General features: G+C 53.1%; 1 protein-coding gene across 1 annotated transcript in view; it reads right to left on the bottom strand.

Moving 5' to 3' along the window:
- Cacna2d2 (calcium channel, voltage-dependent, alpha 2/delta subunit 2) overlaps positions 1-8,007 on the bottom strand; it is a 97,169-nt gene extending 89,162 nt beyond the window's left edge. The window contains exon 1 of the mRNA XM_013028237.1: positions 7,842-8,007. The gene's annotated coding sequence lies outside the window, so the exon portion shown is untranslated. The remainder of the gene's footprint in view (positions 1-7,841) is intronic.
- Between the last annotated feature and the right edge of the window lie 509 nt (positions 8,008-8,516).

Below are 8,516 nucleotides of genomic sequence, written 5' to 3'. Positions count from 1 at the left end.
CCCCCCCCCCAGGGATCGAATCTCCCCTCCATCCACCTCCACCCCATACACCAAGCAGGTACACCCTGTGTGTTTGTGCACACGTGTGTGTGTGTGTGTGTGTGTGTGTGTGTGTGTGTGAGGGAGAGCTCGACCTTCAGCTGCTTGCAGGCTGGAGTCACAGGTTTCAAGGGAGAGTGACAGATTCCAAGCAGACTTGGAAGGCAGCAGTGTTCACACACACAGACCTCTGCCAGCAGTGGGGATGTGTGTGTGCGCTGGGGAGGGGAGGGGGATACCCAGCCCCTGGGAGAAAGAAAGGACCAGGGCCCAGGCTGGGAAGGTGGCTCAGTGGTAGGGTGTTTGCCTTGCATGCATGAGGCCCTGGGTTCGATTCCTCAGCACCACATAAGCAGAAAAAGCCGGAAGTGGCGCTGTGGCTCAAGTGGTAGAGTGCTAACCTTGAGCTGAAGAGCTGAGGGACAGCACCCAGGCCCAGAGTTCAAGCCCCACGACTGACCAAAAACAAAAAAAAAGGAAAGAAAAGAATGCTGTTTCCAGCCAGGCACCCATGGTTCAAGCCTATTCAGGAGGCTGAGGGCTGAGGATCACAGTTCAAAAGCCAGCCTGGGCCAGAAGTGGAGCTGTGGCTCCAAAGGGTTGAGGGCCAGAGTCCAGTCCCCATGACCAACCAAAGAAAGAAAGAAAGGACCAGGGCCTTTTCTCTGTTTCTCTAGGCGGGAACCGGGGTCTGTCCCCATAGGCACACCACCTTTTAAGGGGTCTGAGGATGGCAGGAAGTCACTTCTCAAGGTGGGCTGTGAAGTTCAGGGCAGCACTGGAGGCTCTGCCAACCCAGAGCCTCTAGTGGAGACTCACTGGTCTCAACCAGACAGCTCACCCCTACACGACCTAATCACTTCTGTGCGGGAGGCCCCAGAGGCCAGTTTCCTGGCAGAGGCCAGTTTCCTGGCAGAAGACTGGGTCTGCTGTCAGTTTCAATTCCTCAGCTGGTCAGCCTGCCTCTCAAGCCTCAGTTTCCTCTGGTGAAGTGAGAAGGGCGTGAATGGCCGTGTAAAACCTAAAATCAAGGCACTGGCAGGGAGGCTTCTACTCGAGTAGACCCTGGAGTTCGCCCTCCCCTATGCAGATGACAGAGTACTAGGGAGAGTGACCCCTGGGATTGAAAAGCATGGGGGGGGGGGACTAGAAACAGGCCTCAGGCTGATCTCTGCTTGATCACTGTTCTAGTTTGTCTCTGGACCCTCCTCCCATCCCGGCAAGCTAAGGTTCACGAGACGGATTTCACCATTTCTGCGTCTTCTCCCCCACCCTGACATGAACCAGCCTTTGAAGACCTGACCAGGGATTGCCGATAGGCCCCAAACCATACAGACCCCCCCCCAAACAATATATGATCAAAGGAAGAGAGCACAAGAAGGCAGAGGCCCAGGTCCTGGGGCCTAGTGGGTCTATGGGAAACTGAGGCAGGGAAGCTCCCCTAGCGAGCGGAACTGTCTCTTCACAGATATTGCCACTGATGCCATCTCTGGCTCTGTGATCATATCCGTGTGTATGCGTCCATCTGTCTTTTTATTCCAGGGCTCGAACACGGGGCCTGGGCACCGTCCTCAAGCTTTTGAGCTCAAGGCTGACATTCTCCCACCTGAGCCACAAGTTCCATTTCCAGCGTCTTTTTCAATGTTGTCGGTCATGGGGCTTGAACTCTGGGCCTGGGCACTGTCCCTCAGCTCTTCAGCTCAAGGCGAGCGCTCTACCACTTGAGCCACAGCGCCACGGCTACCTACTCTGTGTGTGTGTGTGTGTGTGTGTGTGTGTGTGGTGTTAATTGGAGATGGGAGTCTCATAGAGCTGGGTGCCAGAGGCTCAGGCCTGTCTTCCTAGCTACTCAGGAGGCTGCAATCTGAGGATCGAAGTTCGAGGCCAGCTGCCATGCAGGAAAGCCTGGGAGACTCTTAGCTCCAATCAACTACTCAGAGAAAACTGGACATGATGCTGTGGCTCGAGCAGTAGAGAGATATAGCCTTGACCCAAAGAGGCTCAAACCCCAGGACCGGACCAAAAAAAAAAGGGGGGGGAATCTCAGGGACTTTTCTGTCCAGGCTGGCTTTGAACTGTGATCTTCAGCTCTCAGATCAGATCATTCATACTTGACATAAAACATATATTGAAGCACTAGGGGATTCTTTTTAAACTACATTTCAATGTGGAGCACAAATACATGCTAGTTTGGCATGGGTCTCTTCTGATGGGGGGTGAGGGGGAATCCCAAAACTCACAGAGAAGAACCAGATGCACACCCTGTCTCAGAACACACACACACACACTCACTCACACACACGCACACACACACACGGGACAGAAGACTTCAGCCTAAGGAATCTGAGCAATGATTTGCCCTCACCCTGCCAGGGTGACCTTGAATGAAACCTTTCCCAAGCTGACGGTTTCCCAGTCCTGGTGTATGGCTGGGGCAGAGAACCTTGTCTCCCAGATCACCCTACGCATTCACCCATCCTCTGGAGAAGCTGAGGCCCTAGAGGTTCATCAGCTCCCGGGCGGGCTCCCTTCATTGGACGCCCCCCCCTCTCTCTCTGCTTCTGGGTAAATTATGCGAATTCCCCCCAGTCAGAGGCCTGGCTGATGGACAGATCTGTCACAGCAGCCCGAGGGGTCGCTGAGTGATTGTTCTGCACAAGGCTGCCATTCTTCAAGCCCAGGCTGCACGGGGGACCACAGGGGACAGACGACCCAGAGCCCCTCCTGGCACCCCGACCCCTCCCCACCCCTCCCCACTCCCCTTCCACCTGGCCCAGCCCCACTACAGGACTCTTGTCCCTCCCAGCCCACCGCTGCCGCACAGGGCTTCTGGAATATTCTCCTTGTCATAACAATCAGAGCAGCCAAGAGGTACCGCTCTTCAACCCTCCACACACATTTTTATCACCTTTCTGTTTAATAAGAAAGAGACAGCTCCAATTAGCCCGGAAGATTCTGCAGAAATGGGATTGTGGTAAAAGCTCTGGCAATATTATCAAATAGCTTCTGCGGAGGGAACAGCTGTTGCCCGCCCCGCCCCGCCTCACGAGCTGCACCCCCCCCTTCCAGGCACCCCAGAGTCCCCCAGAACCCTGTTCCCACCCGCAGGGCAAAGTGGGGGGCATCTTAGAAGGCAAGAACAAAGGGGGTGAAGTGTGGAAGAACAGAGTCCCCTCATCCCACGCCCATGGAGAGGGGGCAGAGCTGACATCCTGTCCCGAGTTCGAATCCCAGCCTGGCTGGAGTCTTGTCTTTCCCAGGACTAAGGCTGCACCACCCGTCCAGCCCCCTTCCAATAAAGGTTTTTCTGGGGGGTTTTCTTTGGCCAGTCCTGGGGCTTGAACTTCCACAGCCTGTCCTGTTCCCAGCCCCACAGGAGGGAAATCTCTCTCCATCCAAGGGAAGGTGCGGAAGGAGCAAGTGATTTATTATTCTCGAACATTCTGCCTGTTTCCAGAGAAACTAATTATGCCGCTTTGTTATATTAGAGACGTTCAGAAAGATTACATTTTCCTCCTTTGGCTGATAAAAAAATTAAATCCATCCGTTTTCCTAAACACACAGCAGTGCGGACAGACTCTCCCTGCGTGATTATGCATCGGGCGGATTTGGGGGGGGACGCAGAGCGTTTGACTGCAGCTCGACCTCCAACTCAGATCCTCCTTCCTCAGCCTCCCAGATGGTGGGGTTACTAGTGTGTGCCACCCCCTCCCTAATCTGGAGGCCACTTTCCAGCTTGATCGTGGAGGGAGGGTCGGAATGCAGGACCTGGAACCGGGTAGACACAGACAGACCGTCCCCCCACCCCGCCCCAGAACCACCACCTTGAACCGCATAGGATCACCGTGCTGGTCAATGGCACGGACCTGTGCCGCCACCTAGAGGCCACAGTGGGAACTGCTCCACGCGGCCTGGATCCCCCCCCCTACCCCCACACTCTTCAGCTTTCTCATGTCTCCTTTCTTTGCTTGCTTTCTTTTCTGTCAGTCATGGGGCTTGAACTCACAGCCTGGGCATTGTCCCTAACTCTGTCGCTCAAGGGTTAGCGCTCTAACACTTTGAGCCACTTCAGAGTGTTCGGTGTGTTCCCTGAAGATGAAGAGTCTCATAGACTTTCCTGCCCAGGCTGGCTTTGAACTGCGATCCTCAGATCTCAGCCTCCTGAGTAGCTAGGATGACAGGCGTGAGCCACTGGCACCCGACTGGCCTGCTTTTTGAAGGTGTATTTGTTCAGAGACCAGGTTTTCATCCTAGAGATTCAGGATCATTAAGTCTCCTGACCTCAGCATCCCGAAGGCTGGGACTAAAGGAAGCAGAGAGGGCCAGGGGCCGGGAGGGTTAAAGAAAAAAGGCATTTGGATGAGCACAACTTTCAAAAACCTTAAGACGGTCAAGTCTTAAGTCTTACTGCTAAGCTAGAAGACAGGAAGTAACTGGTTATGCCTCCTGATGTAGGGCTACCAGACCAGAGCTCATAGTGATCATGAAGACCCATTAAACTTGTGACCTCCACAGTGTTATGATGTAGAGATGCACATATGTCATCCGCAGGCTCTGAGGTAGAAGAATCAAGAATCTGTGGTCAAGCCGGGAGCCGGTGGCTCACACCTGTCATCCTAGCTACTCAGGAGGCTGAGATCTGAAAATCGAGGTTCAAAGCCAGCCCAGGCAGGAACATCCGTGAGACTCTTTTTTTTGGTGGGGGGTCCGGTCGTGGGGCCTGAACTCTGGGCCTGGGCGCTGTCCCTCAGCTCTTCAGCTCAAGGCTAGCACTCTACCACTTGAGCCACAGCGCCACTTCCGGCTTTTTTCTTTTTGCTTATGTGGTGCTGAGGAATCGAACCCAGGGCCTCAGGCATGCAAGGCAAGCGCTCTACCACTGAGCCCCTTCCCAGCCCCCGTGAGACTCTTATCTCCAATAAACCACTAGAAAACCAGAAGTGGTGCTGTGGCTCAAGTGGTAGAGCACTTGCTTTGAGTTGAAAAGCACAGGGACAGCACCCAGGCCGAGTTCAAGCCCCATGACCGAGGAATACCGATAGAATGTGAGCAGACTCATGGTTGAAAGAGTAGTTTGTACATTGGTCTAGTCTAAAACTACATGCAATCATCCTAGGATGCTGATTGATTTTCATTAATAGTTGATGAAGCATTAAAAGAATACTATTAATTACATGGACGCAATGATTTTGGGACACTGATTTAACTCACAGTTTATTAAGGATTAAAATAATATCAATTACATGGAGGCATAATAAATATCCAGGAATTGGTATATAACTGAATCATGTATAGACATCTCTGGAACTCTATAAAAATATTTTTTCATGTTGTAACAAGGAAAAAAAACAATGTAAAACCGCAGTCTGGAACAGCTTTTCATTTATTAATGAAATAATTAAATTATTTCATAGCCAGCCCCAGTGCCCATTGTGGGGTTCTATCGCCCTCTAGCGTTCAGTTTGGTGAAGTGACCAGGGCTATGCTGACTTTTCCTATGGGTGGCTGAGGCCTGAACAGGTGTCTTCCTCCCTAGGGTGACTAAGCTTCAGGAGGCCCAACTCCCAAGGGCACAAGGCCGGGAAAGGACCGCTCCAGGCCGAGCTCGGCCTTTCGGGTCAGCGTTAAGGCCTTTGAGCTCAGGGACTGCACCCCCAAGCTCTGAGTTCCAGCCCCTGGCTGACTCTTCGCCAGAGAACCCAGGAGAACAAAATGTGAACTTATGATTTGGGAAGTCCTTCTGCAAGAACGGTGATACTGAAGAAAGCACGCCAAACAGTGCTGTGTGCTGAGCCTTCCACGGGGTGCTGTGTGCTGAGTCCTCAAAAAGAGTTCTACGTGCTGAGTTTTTCAAAGGGTGCCGTGTGCTGAGTCCTTCCATGGGGTGTTATGTTCTGAGTCCTCCAAAAAGTGTGCTCTGTGCTGTGTCTCTCAAAGCGGGCTGTGAGCTGAGTCTTTCATACAAGGCTCTAGGTCCTCAGTCCTTCAAAGAGTGCTGAGTCCTTCAAATGGTGCTGTGTGCTGAGTCCTTCCAGAAGAGTGCTATGTGCTGACTTTTTTAAAGTATGCTGGGTGCTGAGTCCTTTACAGAGGGCACTATGTACTCAGAGCTTGAAAGGGTGCTGGGTGCTGAGTCCTTCCACAGGTTTAGTGCTGAGTCCTTCCAAAAGTGCTCTGTGCTGAGTTGTTCAAACGTGCTGCATGCTGAGTCCTTTATATAGGGTGCTATGTATGAACTTAGCTCTTCAAAAGGTGCTGTGTGCTGAGACCTACTACAGGGATCTATGTGCTAAGTCCTTCTGAAAGGGTGCTACGTGCTGAGATTTTCAAAGTGTGTTGTGTGCTGAGTCTTTATACAGGGTGCTATGTACTGTCCTTCAAAGGGTGCTGTGTGCCGAATCCTTCCACGGGGTGCTATGTGCTGAGTCCCTGGAAAAGAGTGTTACATGTTGAGTTGTTCAAAGTGTGCCATGGGCTGAGTCCTTTACACTGGGTGCTATGTACTCCATCCTTCAAATGGTGCTGAATTTTTCTTTTTGACACTTTATTTGTTCCTTTTACTGTCAGCCCCGGTGCCCATGCCCTCTAGTGTTCGGCTTGGGGAATTGGCCAGAGTCAAGCTGACTATTTTTTCTCTGCTGATGGCTGAGGCCAGAACAGGTGTTTTCCAGCCTAGGCCTAGAGAGCTCCAGGAGGCCCGGCTCCCAGGGGCACAAGGAAGGCAGAGGTCAGTTCCAGGCCAAGCTCAGAGCCTTTCTTTCGGGGACGCCCTGACCTGGACCTCCCCATCTCCATAGGCCTTTCAAATAAATACACCAAAAATCGAAAGCGGAGCTGTGGCTCAACGTGGTAGAGCTCTAGCGGTAAGCCAAAGAGCCCAGGGACTGCACCCCCAAGCTCTGAGTTCAAGCCCCCCAGCTGACCCTCCCACATAGAATACAGGAGAGCAAAGTGTGAGCCTGTGCGATTTGTGAAGTGCTTCTGAAAGAATAGTGATACTGAAGACAGCACCTTAAACAGTGCTGTGTGCTAAGTCCTTCCATGGGGTGCTAGGTGCTGAGTCCTTGAGAAGAATGGGACAAGCTGTTTTTCAAAGGGTGCTGTGTGTCCTTTACACAGGGTCCTATGTATTCAGTCCTTCAAAGGGTGCTGTGTGCTGAGTCCTCCCACTGGGTGCTATGTTCTGAGTCATCCAGAAAGAGTGCTATGTGCTGAGTTTTTTGAAGCGTGCTGTGTGCTGAGTCCTTTACACAAGGTGCTATGTACTCAGTCCTTCGAAGGGTGCTATGTGCTGAGTCCTTCAAAGGGTGATGTGTGCTGAATGCTTCAAAAATAGTGCTACATGCTGACTTTTTGAAGGTGTGCAGAGTCCTTTACCAAGGATCTGCAGAGCTGCTACCAACACGTGGTGCCCGCCCTGGACCGCAGCCAAAGAAGAAACCTGGAACTCGGTGCCACGATCCAACCACTGAAGCAGGAGAAGACAGACCTGCAGGATCCATGGGAGAAAGAGAGCAGCAGGAGCGACTGTGGAGACTGGAGAAGGCCGAGGATCAGCAGGAGATCCCCGAGACCCCGCGATGCACGCGTGTGCGTGACCAAGAGCCGAAGGAACAGCTGGCCCTGTGCGGGACGCTCTCCACAGGCTGAGCGGTGAGGAGGAGGAGCTGGCCAGCATCCTGGACTCAGAGCAGCAGGTGAAGACACATCTGCGGGAGCAGCTGGACGGCTCAGAGGAGAAGAGAGAGGAATGGAAAGAGAGAGCCACGCTGCAGGGGCTCAGAGCCACCTGGGAACAGTACCTGGTGTCCCCTGAGCAGCTGAGCTCCAAGAAGGAGCAGCAGACCGGGCGGCGGGAGCAGCTGAAGCAGGTGCAGGGCCAGACCGACTGTGGGGGGGGACCAGGTGGTACCCCCAAAGTGGCAGGAAACTCTCAAATGCCTGGAAGTACAGAAGCAGTGACTGCAAGCCCAGCTGAGCTTCCTGGCTCTCCTTGGGGAGACGTCCCCCAGACCCAGAGGGACACAGAGCCCAGGCCCCCCCCCCCCCCCCCCCCCCCCCCCCGTCAAGGAGTCCCTCCAGTCATGTAAAGAACGGATGACTCTCTATGTGACATATTGACAGGACACTGTGGGCTGCTGGGAGGTGGCCCCAATTCAAGGGGTCACTAATGGCCCATTGGTGGCCAGGCAGGAAGCCCATGTTATGCGTATCACAAAGAATAAATTGTTTTCAAAGGAAACAATAAAAGCCTCCAACAAAGATTTGTTCTTCCAGTCCTGGGGCTTGAACTCAGGGCCTGGCCATTGTCCCTGAGCTGTTTTTGCTCAAGGCTAGCGCTCGGCCACTTGAGCCCCAGCGCCACTTCTGGCTTTTTCTGTGTGTGTGGCGTACTGAGGAATGGAACTCAGGGCTTCCTGCATGCTAGGTGAGCGCTCTACCACGGAGCCACATTCTCAGCTACGATGATTTCCCCC

The sequence above is a fragment of the Dipodomys ordii genome, unplaced genomic scaffold (assembly GCF_000151885.1).
Source record: "Dipodomys ordii isolate 6190 unplaced genomic scaffold, Dord_2.0 Scaffold107, whole genome shotgun sequence".
Taxonomy (NCBI): domain Eukaryota; kingdom Metazoa; phylum Chordata; class Mammalia; order Rodentia; family Heteromyidae; genus Dipodomys; species Dipodomys ordii.
Note: the sequence above shows the minus strand (reverse complement) of the source record. Positions and strands in the feature narration are given on the sequence as shown.